The sequence below is a fragment of the Chelonia mydas genome, chromosome 8 (assembly GCF_015237465.2).
Source record: "Chelonia mydas isolate rCheMyd1 chromosome 8, rCheMyd1.pri.v2, whole genome shotgun sequence".
Classification (NCBI taxonomy): Eukaryota; Metazoa; Chordata; order Testudines; family Cheloniidae; genus Chelonia; species Chelonia mydas.
In genome coordinates this window covers 15,545,346-15,560,104 of record NC_057854.1, presented here as the reverse complement: position 1 = coordinate 15,560,104, position 14,759 = coordinate 15,545,346, and the positions used below count along the sequence as shown (strand labels likewise).

The window sequence follows — 14,759 nt, the reverse complement described above, 5'->3', positions numbered from 1 at the left end:
AACAATGTGAAGTTCAATGATCCTTCAGAATGTTTGGGAAATTTTGGAATGTTTGGGAAAATCGATGTTTTAAGCCAACCTGTTGAATATAAATTATAAGCCAAGTCCTCATCCCCTATTGTAAACAGATATAACTGAAATTTAAAAAGTGTGTGTGTGGAAATAGGGTTTGTTTCCTAGGCATTGCCTTTTGATCAGTTTTGCAGTATTAAACGAGTAATTACACTATCAGAAAATGTAATATTGTCTGTTAACAGAGGGGGTTTTAGAAAAATGACATTATATAGTGAGATTATATTTTATAAGCGAAAAGAATCCTTTTATAGTTCAGAATGTGCTGGAATTCTACTACTACAGCATGTTGGGCGAGCAGCAATGTGGTTTTATTTATATGCTCCTTTCAGTAGCTGATTTGAACCTTTATTATTTGTTTTAAGGTCTTGATCTACACAATTATTTCCTGTAAAAATCACAGGGGCAATAATGGCCTTGAAATTTCTGTTCCTGTTGTGCAGAAACCCATTAACAAGATGCTTATCTCAGAAATAACTCTCTATAGCAGCATTTAATGCCAGTATTGCAGGGATTGAGCAGAGCTGTGTGGAAATAACAAATATTTCTTCACAAGGTATTGCAGAAAACAACTCCAAATAGAGCTGCGGGTTATTTTGTCCTTTACAATTTTTTTCACAAACTGGTAATTTAAAAAAAAAAAAGAAAAGAAAAGAAACTACCCAGAATTTCAAATATTGTGCATGTTGATGTGAAACTTAATGTAAAAACAAAATATTGAAATTCAAACTTTAAAAAATATGTACCAAGACATTTTTAAAAAGAGATCCATTTTGAGTGAAAGTGGGTTTTTTCCCCTTCCACTTAGAAATGGTCCTATTTTTCAAGTGAAACGACACGCAAGATTGCGCAGGTCTTTCATAAAACTGATCATATTTATAAAAATTGAGGACAAAATGCAAAACCTATAGCCTCAAGACTCTTGTTATGAACATTCTGCATACTGAGGCTGTCATTCTGCATTAGTTGGTGTTTAGGTACAAGAGGGCCAGATCCTGATATCTTTCTAATGCTGAATAACACTTTAAATCCACCAGTAGCCTCACTAAGTAAGGGTATCAGAATTTGGCCCACAATAGGCAGAATTATAGGCTGGGTTGGTAGTGCCTCCTATTGTTAAGGTTGCTTGATACCTCCCATTAGAAGACCCTGTCTTCATTTGCTTACAACTTTGCCAGATGTTAATCATTTAGGCTGAAATTTTCCATGCCTTGTGTCTGCCTCAGGCTGATTGATTGATTGACTTTTATTTTTATTTTTAAACTTCAGCCAAAACAGCTCAATAGTTTCAGAGAAAGAGGCTAGGGGAAAAAAATATTCTGTTTTGCCCATTTTTAAAAAATGATGACAACTTTTTATTTGAACAGATCTAGTAATCCCATGCCTTGGAACAGAAAGTTGAAATTCCCCAGGAAGTGGTCTTTATGTCAGGGGTGTGCTTTTTGCTGTCCCTTGTGAAAATCTGCCCAAATTGGCCAAGTTATAAGTCTTTGGAAAATTGCAGTTTGCATGTACTCAGAGACTTCTTTAATTTTTAGCAGTTAAAAGCTCTGAAGAGTTCATCCTCAGTGAGCATGCTCACTATCTTTAAAAGTGACCTGCAAAGGAAAAAACCCGGGTTAGAAATATCATTAATGTCAAGTCTAATCATCCCTCACACATTTTAAACAGTCTTAATTAAAAACCAGTTTCCGATTTATGTGACTAGGTTTCACTTCTTTAGTATTTTGATGTCATAATTTCATTGTTTCTCCAATTAGCCATAGAGTTTTCTAGGGGAGACAAGACCCAAATTTCTAATTTAAGGCCCTGGAGGTGGGGGAAGAGCTGCTGTTAAGATAATGAAAACTTTTCAGGCCTTTAAAATAATAGATCCTTTTTTCCTATTTGTAAGTAATGCCTTTATAAACTGTTCAATAATGTTTGAATTTGTTCACCAGGAGAGTTTAGTTGGATCCTCAGCTGGTATAAATCAGCGTTTGAAATTAATGGAATCATGCCAGTTTACAGCCGTGTAAGATCTGAACCTCTAAGGGCAAGGCAAAAATACTGATTCCAAGACCTAGAATTGATTAGAGTAGCAGGGAACCAACCATACAATTATGGAGACCTACATTCCCTATCTGCTGACCTTCTTCAGTTCATCAGTATTCTTTGCTCATTTTTCATCACCATTTATACAGTAGAATCAGTAGAAATGTAAAACTTTCTTGAAAATAGGGATACATTAGTTTCAATAGTATGTGAAAGATTAATTGCTTTGGATATTTCTTCTCCATTTCCTCCTGGCTGATTTAGGGCCTGGTCCAAAGCCTATCAAAACCCATTGAAAGACTGCCATTGACTTCAATGGGCTTTTGGATCAGGCCTTTAAAAATCTTTTAAATGCAAATTACCCTCCAATGTGGAGTAAAATAATAAAAGACTTGGAGGAATGGAACAAATATCAAATTTCTTGGCTCTGTAAGGTAGATATAGTAAAGATTAATATCCTCCCAAAATTACTATTTTTGCTTCAGTGCATTCCTGTTTGTATCTCTGACATGACATTAAAAACACGGCAGGATGCACTATTAAAATTCATCTGGAACATAAAGTTCTAAAGTTTTCTATAAGCCTACAAAATGGGGTGGACTAGCTTTCCCTAATTTGGTGTATTATTATTTCATTATATTATGCATCACAGGTAAAAGATATGACCAATTGGGTTAGCAGTAGATCATCCAAATACTGGGTAAAACTTGAACAAGACTGAGGTCCGGTTATAGCTATTTGTATTAACTGTTGGGTTAAAAAGAAATGTAGGTCACCAAAAATAAAAAGCCACCCATTCATCCAGGCCATTTTAGCCGCTTTGGACAAATTTTCTAAATTCCTGTCACCGAAGCCCTCTCTCTTAGCTACTTGCATTAACAATCAGAAATTTCTCTCTAGGAAATATCAGATTGACTATTTGTTGTGGTAATTGCTGAGAGTGAGATTACTCAATTCAGACAGCTGTTCCTGGGTCCTGATTTGAAATCATACCAGGAGGTATGTAATAATGTAAATAATATAAAGATCCCATATTTTCAATATTTACAAGTTAAATATTTTATTATAAAATCTGGATATGAGGTACTTCTGCCTAGAACTTTAATCACAGTTGAGCAAGCTAGAACTTATATAATCACAATTTTGATTGAAGAAGATATTGATAAGAAAACAACCCAGACGAAATAATCAGAGAGGGATTAGGACAAAGAAATTGATCTGGATGAGTGGGTCCCTATATGGGAAAGGGAATATACATCTTCAAAGGCTAAAAAACTGGGCATATTTAGTCTGGAGAAAAGAAGACTGAAGGGAGACCTGATAACAGTCTTCCAATACGTTAAGGGTTGTTATACAGAGGATGGCAATCAATTATTCCCCATGTCCACTGAAGGTAGGACAAGAAGTAGTCGGCTCATTCTGCAGCAAGGGAGATTTAGGTTAGAAAGTAGGGAAAATTTTCTAACTACAAGGATAGTTAAGATCTGGGATAGACTTACAAGGGAGGTTGTAGAATCCCTATCATTGGAAATTTTTAATAACAGGTTAGACAAGCACCTGTCACAGATGGTCTAGGTGTACTTAATGTCTAGGTGTACTTAATCCTGCTTCAGTGGAGGGGCTGGACTAGATGATCTTTTGAGGTCCCTTCCAGCCCTATGTTTCTATGATTATTGGAATTGTGTGACCCCCCCCTCCTCCTATGGAATTGTGGTATAACATGAAATGTGGACTGTCTTTATGATGGAAAAGCCTTCATACCAAGTACTGATACGAATACCAGAATTATGGATTTTCCGGTCAACCAGACATCCTCTGGAATTGGAAGTAATCAGGCAGCAGTGGAGACAGACAGATACATACACACACACAAGCAAATACTTTACTGCCTCGGGGCTTTAGCCTTGGGCAGGCACTGATTCTGTGGGTGCTCCAGGGCTGGAGGACCCCCGGGAAAAAAAATTATGGGTGGTCAGCCCCTACCAACAGCCAGCTCCCCCCCGCCCAACTCTCCCAGTGCCGCCCGCCTGTCGTGATCAGCTGTCCTGCGGTGTGCAGGAGGCACTGGGGGGAGGAGGGGGGTGGGGTGCGCTCACAGGGGGGGAAGAGGCGGGGTGGGGGCGAGTGGTGACGAGAAGAGGCAGGACAGGGTGGAGGTTTAGGGGAAGGGGTCAAGTGGGAGTTGGAGCCTGGGGTGGAGTGCGGGGTTTGAGCATCCCCGAGGCCTGTAGGAAGTCTGTGCCTTTGGCCCTGGGGCTCAGGGTTTCAGCTGCGGGGGTGGGGATGGGGGTTAGGACTGCAGCCGCAGGGTGGATTTGGGGGGGTCAGGGCTCTGGGCAGGGGGTGAGGCTCAGGGTCCCCAGGGCTTCTAACCTTCGGGAGCACCACAGCTCAGAGCTTCAGCTCTGCGGGAGGTTTCAGCCCCAGCACTCCCCCCGTAGCTAAAGCTCCAGGCTCCGATGCCTCCCACTGAAATCGTGAGCAGATCCATGGGGAGCCCTGAGCCCCAGTGCCCCTTCACAGGGCTTCAATCGGGAATGGAGCCATGGGGCTGAAGCCCTAAACCCTGGCACCCCTCATGAGGCAGAAGCCAGGAACGGCGTCGTGGGGTTGAAGCTCCGAGCACCAGCACTTCCCCCAGATCTAAAGCTCTGAGCCCTGGTGCTCCAGAGGGTCACAAACCCTGACACCCCACCTTCCCCACAGCTGAAGTCCATAACGTCTTGTTCAGAGGTACAGACATTTCAGAGTTACGGATAACCTCCATTCCCGAGGTGTCCAGGAGAACCTCAGAGTTACATAGTTATTTAGAAATGTGGTCACCCTTTCTGCCATACTCCGAGGAAGAGGGCTCCCCAGCCAGCAGGCCAGAATCCTTTGTACATAACTTGATCCAGTATAGTATGTTAACATTGTATTGTAACTTTGCCTTAATAAGAAGTTTAAAAAACAAAACAAGAACAATGAAATGTTAACTTTGTTGTGGCAAAAGCAATCCATTTTTTAAAAAAAAAATTAACATGTTCCAGTGCTTTATAAATAGCCTGATCAGCACGTTTTCTGGTGGTCTGGAAAATCTTTGACTGGCAGCAGGATGGTAATGTTATGGCCATAAAGTGTTTGCATTTTTGGCATTGAATAGTTCCATATGTTGAGAGTTGGGCCAGATCCTCAGCAGGTGTAAACTGGAAGTGAATGGAGTTACATCTATTTACACCAGCCCTGGATCTGGCCCACTATTTTAGGTTCCAAGCTGTCATGGTCATTCAGTCCAAATCAATCTAGAATTACAAATAAACAATTATAAAAAACAGCATTTAAATTTTTTTTATAATGCCCCAGTTCAGTTCGATATATGCTCTTGGGTGATATCATAAGATAGAAAATATAAATTCTGTATGCCGCACAGTGTAAGACCATGCGTATGGTATTATATAACTGATACCTCATTTTCCTCTCATACACAAATTAGGTTAACTTGACCACATGCATTCCATTGTTGCAGATTTGTATTAAATTAATTTAAAATATGACCGTCCCTCCCCACAGCATTGAAAGAACTACCCTTAGATGACAACGATAAGATGAAGAAAATTAGCCACTATGTTACAAGCCAAGAAATCCTAACTGTCATGAAATTTTTTTGTATGAAGAGTTTATTAACTTGAAAAGAATTTAGGCATATTTTATGACAACTTTGAAAAGAGTTTCAGAGTGGTAGCTGTGTTAGTCTGTATCAGCAAAAAAACCCGAGGAGTACTTGTGGCACCTTAGAGACTAATAAATTTCTTTGAGCATAAGCTTTTGTGGGCTAAAACCCACTTCGTCAGATGCATGTAGTGGAAAATATAGTAGGAAGATATATATACACAGAGAACATGAAAAAATGGGTGTTGCCATACCAACTGTAACGAGACCAATCAATTACGGTGGGCTATTATCAGCGGGGGGGGAACTTTTGTAGTGATAGTCAGGATGGCCTATTTCAAACAGTTGACAAGAAGGGCTGAGTAACAGTAGGGGGAAAAATTAGCATGGGGAAATTGTTTTTACTTTATGTAATGACCCGTCCACTCCCAGTCTTTATCCAAGCCTAATGCGATGATGTCCAGTTTGCAAATTAATTCCAATTCTGCAGTTTCTCGTTGGAGTCCGTTTTTGAAGTTTTTTTGTTGGAGAATTGTGACTTTTAGGTCTGAAATGAGTCACCAGGGAGGTTGAAGTGTTCTCCAACTGGTTTTTGAATTATTTTTGATAATTCTTGATGTCTGATTTGTGTCCATTTATTCTTTTGAGCAGAGATTGTCCGGTTCGGCCAATGTACATGGCAGAGGGGCATTGTTGGCACATGATGGCATATATCACATTGGTAGATGTGCAGGTGAACGAGCCTCTGATAGTTTGGCTGATGTGATTAGGTCCTATGATGATGTCCCTTGAATAGATATGTGGACAGAGTTGGCAACTGGCTTTGTTGCAAGGATTAGTGGGTTCCTGGGTTAGTGTTTTTGTTGTGTGGTTGTTGGTGAGTATTTGTTTCAGGTTGGGGGTCTGTCTGTAATTGAGGACTAGCCTGTCTCCCAAGATCTGTAAGAGTGAAGAATCGTCGTTCAGGATAGGTTGTAGATCCTTGATGATGCGTTGGAGAGGTTTTAGTTGGGGGCTGAAGGTGACGACTAGTGGCGTTCTGTTATTTTCTTTGTTGGGCCTGTCCTGACCCAGGTGACTTCTGGGTGTTCTTCTGGCTCTGTCAATCTGTTTCTTCACTTCAGCAGATGGGTATTGTAGTTGTAAGAACGCTTGATAGAGATCTTGTAGGTGTTTGTCTCTGTCTGAGGGATTGGAGCAAATGCAGCTGGCTGTATCTTAGAGCTTGGCTGTAGAGAATGGATCGTGTGGTGTTGTCTGGATGAAAGCTGGAGGCATGTAGGTAAGTATAGCAGTCAATAGGTTTCCAGTATAGGGTGGTGTTTATGTGGCCATAGCTTATTAGCACTGTCGTGTCCAGGAAGTGGATCTCTTGTGTGGAATGGTCCAGGCTGAGGTTGACACAAATCAGACATCAAGAATTAGAACATTCCAAAACCAGTCGGAGAACGCTTCAATCTCCCTGGTCACTCAATTTCAGACCTAAAAATTGCAATTCTCCAACAAAAAAACTTCAGAAACAGACTCCAATGAGAAACTGCAGAATTGGAATTAATTTGCAAACTGGACACCATTACATTAGGCTTGAATGAAGACTGGGAGTGGATGTTTTTACTTTGTGTAATGACCCTATTTCCCCATGCTAATTTTTCCCCCTACTGTTACTCACCCCTTCTTGTCAACTGTTTGAAATAGGCCACCCTGATTATCACTACAAAAGTCCCCCCCCCCTGCTCCTGCTGATGATAACCCACCTTAATTGATTGGTTTCGTTACAGTTGGTATGGCAACACCCATTTTTTCATGTTCTATCTATCTAATCTATCTTCCTACTGTATTTTGCACTGCATGCATCTGATGCAATGGATTTTAGCCCACGAAAGGGTATACCCAAATAAATTTGTTAGTCTCTAAGGTGCCACAAGTACTCTTTGTTTTTTTTTTAAAAGAGTGTGGGTGTGTGTACTCCTATATATTACACACACAAAAACCACGTCAAGAGAATATTATTAAGATGGGAAAGTCAAGCACTCGGAAGTTAAGAAATGCCAGAATTAAGGTTGCCTGTGCCATGGCCTAGGTAATAGAGATAGCATCAAGCCACAAAATTCAGATCAGAAACTCTTGAAGGCTCTAGAATTTAGGGGTTTGGGGCCCACAATTTTGGCTTGACCCATTATAAGCCTACGTTTAATCTGTAAAATTTGAGTTTGGATTTCTGACCAAGTGTGTGGTGTTCATCTGAGGAGTTTTTGATTCAGTTTTATTGCTATTGATCAGTGTTTTGCAGTCTAAAATGCTACTAGTCAGCATGACCCAGTTAAGACAGTATTTTGCAAAGAAACAAGAATGAAAGATTCTCTGCTGCTTTGTATATCATTGACACTATCCCATTGAACAAACAGGGGTTCTGAGAAACAACCCTTTTCTAAGTTTTCCAAACAGACCTCACTGGCTCTTCACATTTGTAAATCTTTTAAGGAAACAATATTGCCAATACCCAGCTGGTCTGATAAGGAGACTCATCCAGACTATGGTATGCAGTACCCACCCCACTTTGGCACGCTCCAGCAAATCAGCTGTGTGATATCTCAAGAGAACATAAACTCTCTGCTATACTGCATGACAAATGAGAATTTCAAAAACTAACAGCTCAGCTTGCATTAGGAATATTTGTTCCACTGAGTCTCAAAGATTCTCTACTCATTCCCCACAATAGCTCTATGCACATGCTCCACATTACTGGGGGATTTATGTTTAAGGGCCCTTCCAATTAAAGATCAGCTGAGCTCATACTATTCATGTTTTTGTCTAATCCACAAATAGTGTGGTCTTTCTGCTAATGGCAAATGTTCAATTTGCACCTGTCCATACTTCCCTCCTTCAAATCCCTCTCTGCTGCTGAAGAAGGCCATTTTATATGACTCTTTGTAAGACAATTTGATTGCAATGTGAAGGCTCCGCTCTCATCCACATATAGATCTCTTAGCTACAAGGTGAATGTCTGCACTTCTTCCATGCCTGGACTTCCTTTGGAGTTCATGGAATGAAAATTACATTATTGGCCACATTCTGAAAACAGGTGTGATTCTGCCCAAATGGGTGCCAAACATGCCCAGGTGTGCTGCCAAAAAAGTCCAAATTCCAGCTGCGAATAGCCTGCAGAAATACATCCATCCAAAAGACTAGAGTCTGTCTTGCTATCTGAACCTGTAAAGGCCAAGCCCCCTATTCTCTTACAAACTCCACCACAGGTTCAGCAGGGACCATTAGATCATCTAATCTGACCTTCTGCATAACATGTTCCCTGGTGCAATCTCTTCCCCTAAGGGTAGGAATCAAATGCTCGGGAGTCTGTGTGCAGAGGCCATAGGGTGGTGAGTATTGCTGCATAAGAATGTGTACCATCCCTCATTTACCCTTACATGATTCTTGCTATAGGCCCTGTGGAGTCAGATCTCTGCATGTTTTCAGGGTAGTCAGCTATGCAGCTAGTCAGGGTAGCCTTCTGCCATGGACCCTAGCAACAGCCCGAATTTGTGTGCTTTTGTTCTTGCAAGTGTGTGTGTAATTTAGAGACATGTGGGTAAGGTAATATCTTTTTATTGCACCAACTTCTGTTGGTGAGAGAGACATGGTTTCGAGCTTACACAGAGCCCTTCTTCAGGTCTGGAAAAGGTACTAAGAATGTCACAGTAAATCTGTTTTGAAAGGAGAACTTTGTCCCAAGTGTTCAGCATACTTTTATGAATAAAGACTGCATGGACAGGGGATTAGGAAAACCCACTATAACAACTGGTTTCCCTTTGGTAGCCTCAGCAGAGAGGCAAAAGATAGAAGGGGTGACAGATACTAAACTACTTTCAATTCCCCACAGAAAAGAGCGACAGATATTTATCTTTTTCTTTTTTTTTTTGTAAGAACAAATATAAATCTCGTTTGTTCACAACACATGTGATTGCCCTGAATTTAACCCAGTTTCATAGATTCCAGGGCCAGAAGGGACCATTGTGCTCATCTAGTCTGACCTTCTATATAAGATAGGCCATAGAACTTTTGAAAACAAATCATTCCTTTTGAACTAAGCATCTTTTTATTTTATTAATCTTGTTTTAAAAATTGGGTGTGATAGAGAATCCACCATGAACCTGGTAAATTGTTCCAACAGTTAATTACCCTCACTGTTAAAAATGTATGCATTATATCCAGTCTGAATTTGTCTAGCTTCAGCTTCCAGTCAATGGATCCTGTTATACCTTTCTCTGCTCGACTGAAGAGCCCATTATTAAATATTTGTTCCCCATGTAGGTGTTTGTAGACTGTGATCAAGTCACCTTTTAACCTTCTCTCCTTGAGCCTATCACTATAAGGCAGGTTTTCTAGTCCTTCAGTCATTCTCATGGCTCTTCTCTGAACCCTCTCCTATTTATCCACATCCTTCTTGAATAGAGGACACCAGAACTGGACACAATGTTCTAGCAGCAGTTGCACCAGTGCCAAAAACAGATGTAAAATAACCTCTCTGCCTATTAAGATTTTCCTGTTTATGCATCCAAGGATCTCACTTGCCATTTTGGCCATGATGTTGCATCGGAAGCTCATGTTCAGCTAATTGTCCACGATGACCTTCAAATCTTTTTCAGAGTCACTCCTTCCAGGATAGAGTCCACCATCTTGTGAGAATGACCTACTTTCTTTGTTCCTAGATTTACATTTACCTGTATTAAAATACAAATTGTTTGCTTGTGCCCAGTTTACCAAGTAATCAAGATTGCTCTGTAACTGTGTCCCGTTCTCTTCATTATTTACCACTCACCCAATGTTTGTGTCCATCCGTCAGTGATATTTTGTTTTCTTCCAGGTCACTGATAAAAATGTTAAAAAGCATAGGGCCAAGAACAGATTCCTTCCTATGGGACCCCATTAGAAACGCTGTGATGAATCCCCATTTACAACTACATTTTTGGGACCTAGCAATTAGCCAGATTTTAATCCATTCAATGTGTGCCATGTTAATTTTGTATCATTCTAGACTTTTAATCATTCAGTACCTAGTCATATGACTTACAGAACTCCAGGTATATTATATCAATGCTAATTTCCATAGTTTTAGCCAAAGTCTCATGAGAATAGCTCACAATATCTTGAATGAAATAAGCTGTTTGAGCCAGAGAATGTTATTTTTTTCTACAAGTAGCTCTGCTACTCAGACTGGCTCCTGTTGCAGTCATATGGTGTTTTCCAGCAGGGGTTCAGGAATCACACACAGCAGACAGATGCAGAGACATAACCAAGCTTAGAATTACATGGGTGAGAATGATTCAATGATGTATCTATTCCTCCTCAACCCTTCCTCTCTCCCCAGCTGTTCTCATATTCCAAATGGCAGACCTCATGCCATAGAATGTGGAAAACATATGGAAGCCCTTCCACAGACACAGGATATATAATTAGGCACCTAAATCCATATTAAGGCACCTAATAAGTGGCGTGACTTTTCACAGTGCTTCAATAGCATTTCAGTGGGAGTTTGCCCAGCACTTCTGAAAACCCTCTATTTCGGTAAATAAATCTGGATTTGAGTGCCTCGGTCTTAAGTCTCTTGAGTCTGAAGATTTGGGGCTTATTTTTAATGGACCTCTGAAAATGTTGTCACAAAACATGTATGCAACATAGTAACCTGGTCTAGGAGGAAGCAATGTAGACAGGGCATGGGATTGGGAGTTAGGAGGCATGCAATCGATTCCCAGATCTGCCACTGACTCACTATCTGAATTTGGACAAATTGTTTTATAACTCTGAATTTATATTTCCCTATGTAATATAAGTGCTCTAAGATATATAGATAAGTGCTGTTTAAGTACAAAGTATGATTATTATATTTATCCATTTGCACATGTAAAAACCTCACGTTGTTCCTGCTAACAGATGTCCTTGCCAAATTTTACATTTCAAAATGTATACATTTATTAATTTTTAAATTATTTGGATAGCATTTTTAATCCCAGGTAGTTTTTCACATGCTTTTTGAAAATTTTGCCTGAAATGTATTAAACATAAACCTCCACAAAAGGTAGTTGGACTAAATCTGATCAAATCCTTCTTGTTTCTTTCCACTTACAAGTTTAGCCAGGCTTGTCAATTGGATATAAAATCTTCTGTCATTATGTCTGTTATTACATGAGAAAGTAAGTGAGGCTTTCAACCTTAATTTCCCGGTCTATCTCCTACAGAACTGTAGTGTTCCTTCTCTTGTTAATATAATTAGTCTCAGACATCTTAAGTTATGAAACTAAAAATACAGTGAACAAATTATAATGTGTCTTACATTTCAGACATGTAAGAAATAATTTGCATAAAAGTCAAATCCTTATGTCTCTTGTTTTTCTGTTAATATTATTTATTCCTCATTATTTATAACTTTACCATCCATGAGTTAACATTCTTGGGACTTAATCTTGTATTTCTTCAGCACCCAAAACTCTTACTGGATCAGGCATTTGGCTGGCAGTGAAATTTTTAGTTAGTAAAAAGAAATTCTTCTTAGTAAAATATAAATGTTTAAACACACAAAATCCCATTTTAAAGGTCAGGGTCACAAAGATGACAGGTGGGGAATTTAATGGATTTATATGTTGTTCTGCCCTCCCAATGTCTTCTGAAGTTCAGAGAGATTCCAAACTTTAAATGATTAACTGGCATTTTCCAGACTACCAGCCAAATGAATGCTTAGCAGAATGTGAAGATATGCAGTCCTCAAAAGATTAATGAGTCAGATCTGCATTCAAGAGAGAGAGGTTGGGCCAGATAGTGCTGTCTTTGTACAATCAAAACTCCCACTGAAGTCAAGGAAGCACCAACAAAAAAACATGTAAGGTAAGTAACTTCTGCTTTCAGTCAGTACCCTGAATTCAAGCAAATGGGCCAGATCCTAAGTTGGGGTAATTGGTATAACCCTATTGGGACAATGGAATTTTTGCCCATGAAAGAACTGCTAGATCAGACCATTGTCTAAGTTGATGGGTTTCCAAATCATACTGGGCTAAGTCTTCTTTGCTCAGTAGGAAAAGGTCCCCCATTCTGGTTTTGGAACTTAATATTGTAATGCTCCTTCCCTTTCTTATGTCTGACGGCTGTATTATTTATTTAGGCTCCCTGTAATAAGGACACCATTGTGCCTGAGTGTTGTGAGAGAAAACAGAGAGCTGGCTCTGCCCTTGCTGTGTAACTATATCAACATACCAACAGAAGCCCTCTTTATTTATTTATTTTTTTAAGTATACAAAGAAAGGAATGCATACCTGATGACAAAAGCAGGCCTTAGCTGTTGTTGTGTCTCTTCAGCTGGGTCCTTGTCTCCTGGGAACTAAAACATCCCTCTCTTGTTTTACTTGTTTCACTCTTTTCCCTGGAAGAGAAACAAATGGATTGCAGTTTGCTGGGGACTGTGTTTTATTAGAGTTTTGCAATACTGTTTCTTATCAGTACTTAGCTACAGACATGTTTCCTGATTGACTCTCTGAAATGAGAATTATTATTACATTTAAGTCCCAGACATATAATACTGTTATCTGTAGAAGAAAAGGTGGGATGGTGAGGGGAAGGCAACAGACTTTTAGGCAATAACAGCTTCTTATAGCTGGCTGGCCGTTCTGTCTCTGCTTCTTACCTAATAATGGCCTGACCCTAGATGTCCGTGGGAGCAGAACCTAGCCCTAAACTGCATTTCGAGTTGGTGGTCTCATCCAATTGCCAATGGCTCAGTGGTCACATCACAACACCTATTATCATCAGTACAACTGCCATGACTTTGGTATCCCTGCTGCCGTGGTTTGGATGCCACGGAGACCTCTCTCAGTGGTTCCACTGGTTCAGGACTGAGGCATGTTAACGAGGCTATGAGCAGAAATTTGCTTATCCATGTTGCACCTTCACCTAGGCTAGTTTTAAATGACACAAGTGATGGGGCTTTCTCTACTCCGTTTGGAAGACTACTGAGATTCTGTGTGGTTACATTAGGTAGGACAGTCTGTTTAGTTAGTGTAAGAGATTGAGAACCACATAGTCTGTCTGTGTTCATTTGTGTACAGTTGTGTATGCATATGTGATAATAAACACAACTCCCTCTGAAAGTCTTGGCCCTATAAGTACAGGAACAGTATAAATAAAACAAATCACAGAGGAACATGTATCTGTTTTTTCCTTTTGTTGGAGGACCAGAGCCAACACCATCGGTCTGAGCCCCTGAAGTGCACACTAGCAGATAGCTGCCACAAAAGAAGCAGCTTGGTTGAATGGTGCTGCCTCATACAGGGCGACACAGAGCTGCAAAATCATTGCTCTTACACAGTCCTATCCTGTAAAACGTTGAGTTGAGTGTCTCCTGTGATGCAGTAGGAGATGTCAGGTCCCATTGACTTCAAAATGAGTTGACAGTCTCAGCACCTCACATGAAGCTCTTAGCACTCTGCAGGTTGAGGCCCATAATGCTATCATCCTGAGGAGGCCAAAGGTAAAAATGAAAGATTTCCTAAAAATTACAACAAACAATTATAGCAAATCACAAATTATATAATTTCAAAGCTACCTGCCTCCTCTGGGAACTTCTGTCTGATTTCCTGTCCACATTTAGCTACAGCTGCAACTCTCATTCAGACAGTGTTCTATCTTTATGCCCTTAGTCACCATATCAGGTGGATTATGAAGGCTAAACTCATCCTTTCTCCCTTCAGGTAGTGCTGCATGAATGAAAACTATCCATATAGCAAATAAATCACATCTGTTGGAATACGGCACTTTCCTCCTACAAATTATGATTATCTGGATTCACAGTATGTATCAAATGAAATGTAATGCCTGATATTTCATATATGATGTGTTCCCCAAGAGGGAATTTGTCACATTCTAGGCTTAAATTTTTCCTTTGCCCAGTGTCATGGCACTAATTTTAATGCTTAAACAATTTGATCTCTTTAATAGGATTTAAGCCCTTCAAACATTTGTAC

The 14,759-nt window shown here is 40.0% G+C and overlaps 1 protein-coding gene and 1 non-coding gene across 9 annotated transcripts in view; one reads left to right on the top strand and one right to left on the bottom strand.

Moving 5' to 3' along the window:
* Positions 1 to 14,759, top strand: part of SHROOM1 (shroom family member 1) — a 91,240-nt gene that overhangs the window by 12,537 nt on the left and 63,944 nt on the right. For 6 of the 8 annotated variants that reach the window (XM_043552548.1, XM_043552544.1, XM_043552546.1 and 3 more), the window contains exon 2: positions 12,464 to 12,630. The exons of 1 other annotated variant lie outside the window; for it this stretch is intronic. The gene's annotated coding sequence lies outside the window, so the exon portion shown is untranslated. Of the gene's footprint in view, positions 1 to 12,463; positions 12,631 to 14,486; positions 14,586 to 14,759 lie in introns of all 8 variants that reach the window. One more of the 8 variants, XM_043552543.1, reaches the window with a different exon arrangement.
* LOC102933963 overlaps positions 13,088 to 14,759 on the bottom strand; it is a 68,850-nt gene continuing 67,178 nt past the window's right edge. Inside the window, exon 2 of the transcript XR_005226541.2 lies at positions 13,088 to 13,162. This is a non-coding gene — a transcript (uncharacterized LOC102933963). The remainder of the gene's footprint in view (positions 13,163 to 14,759) is intronic.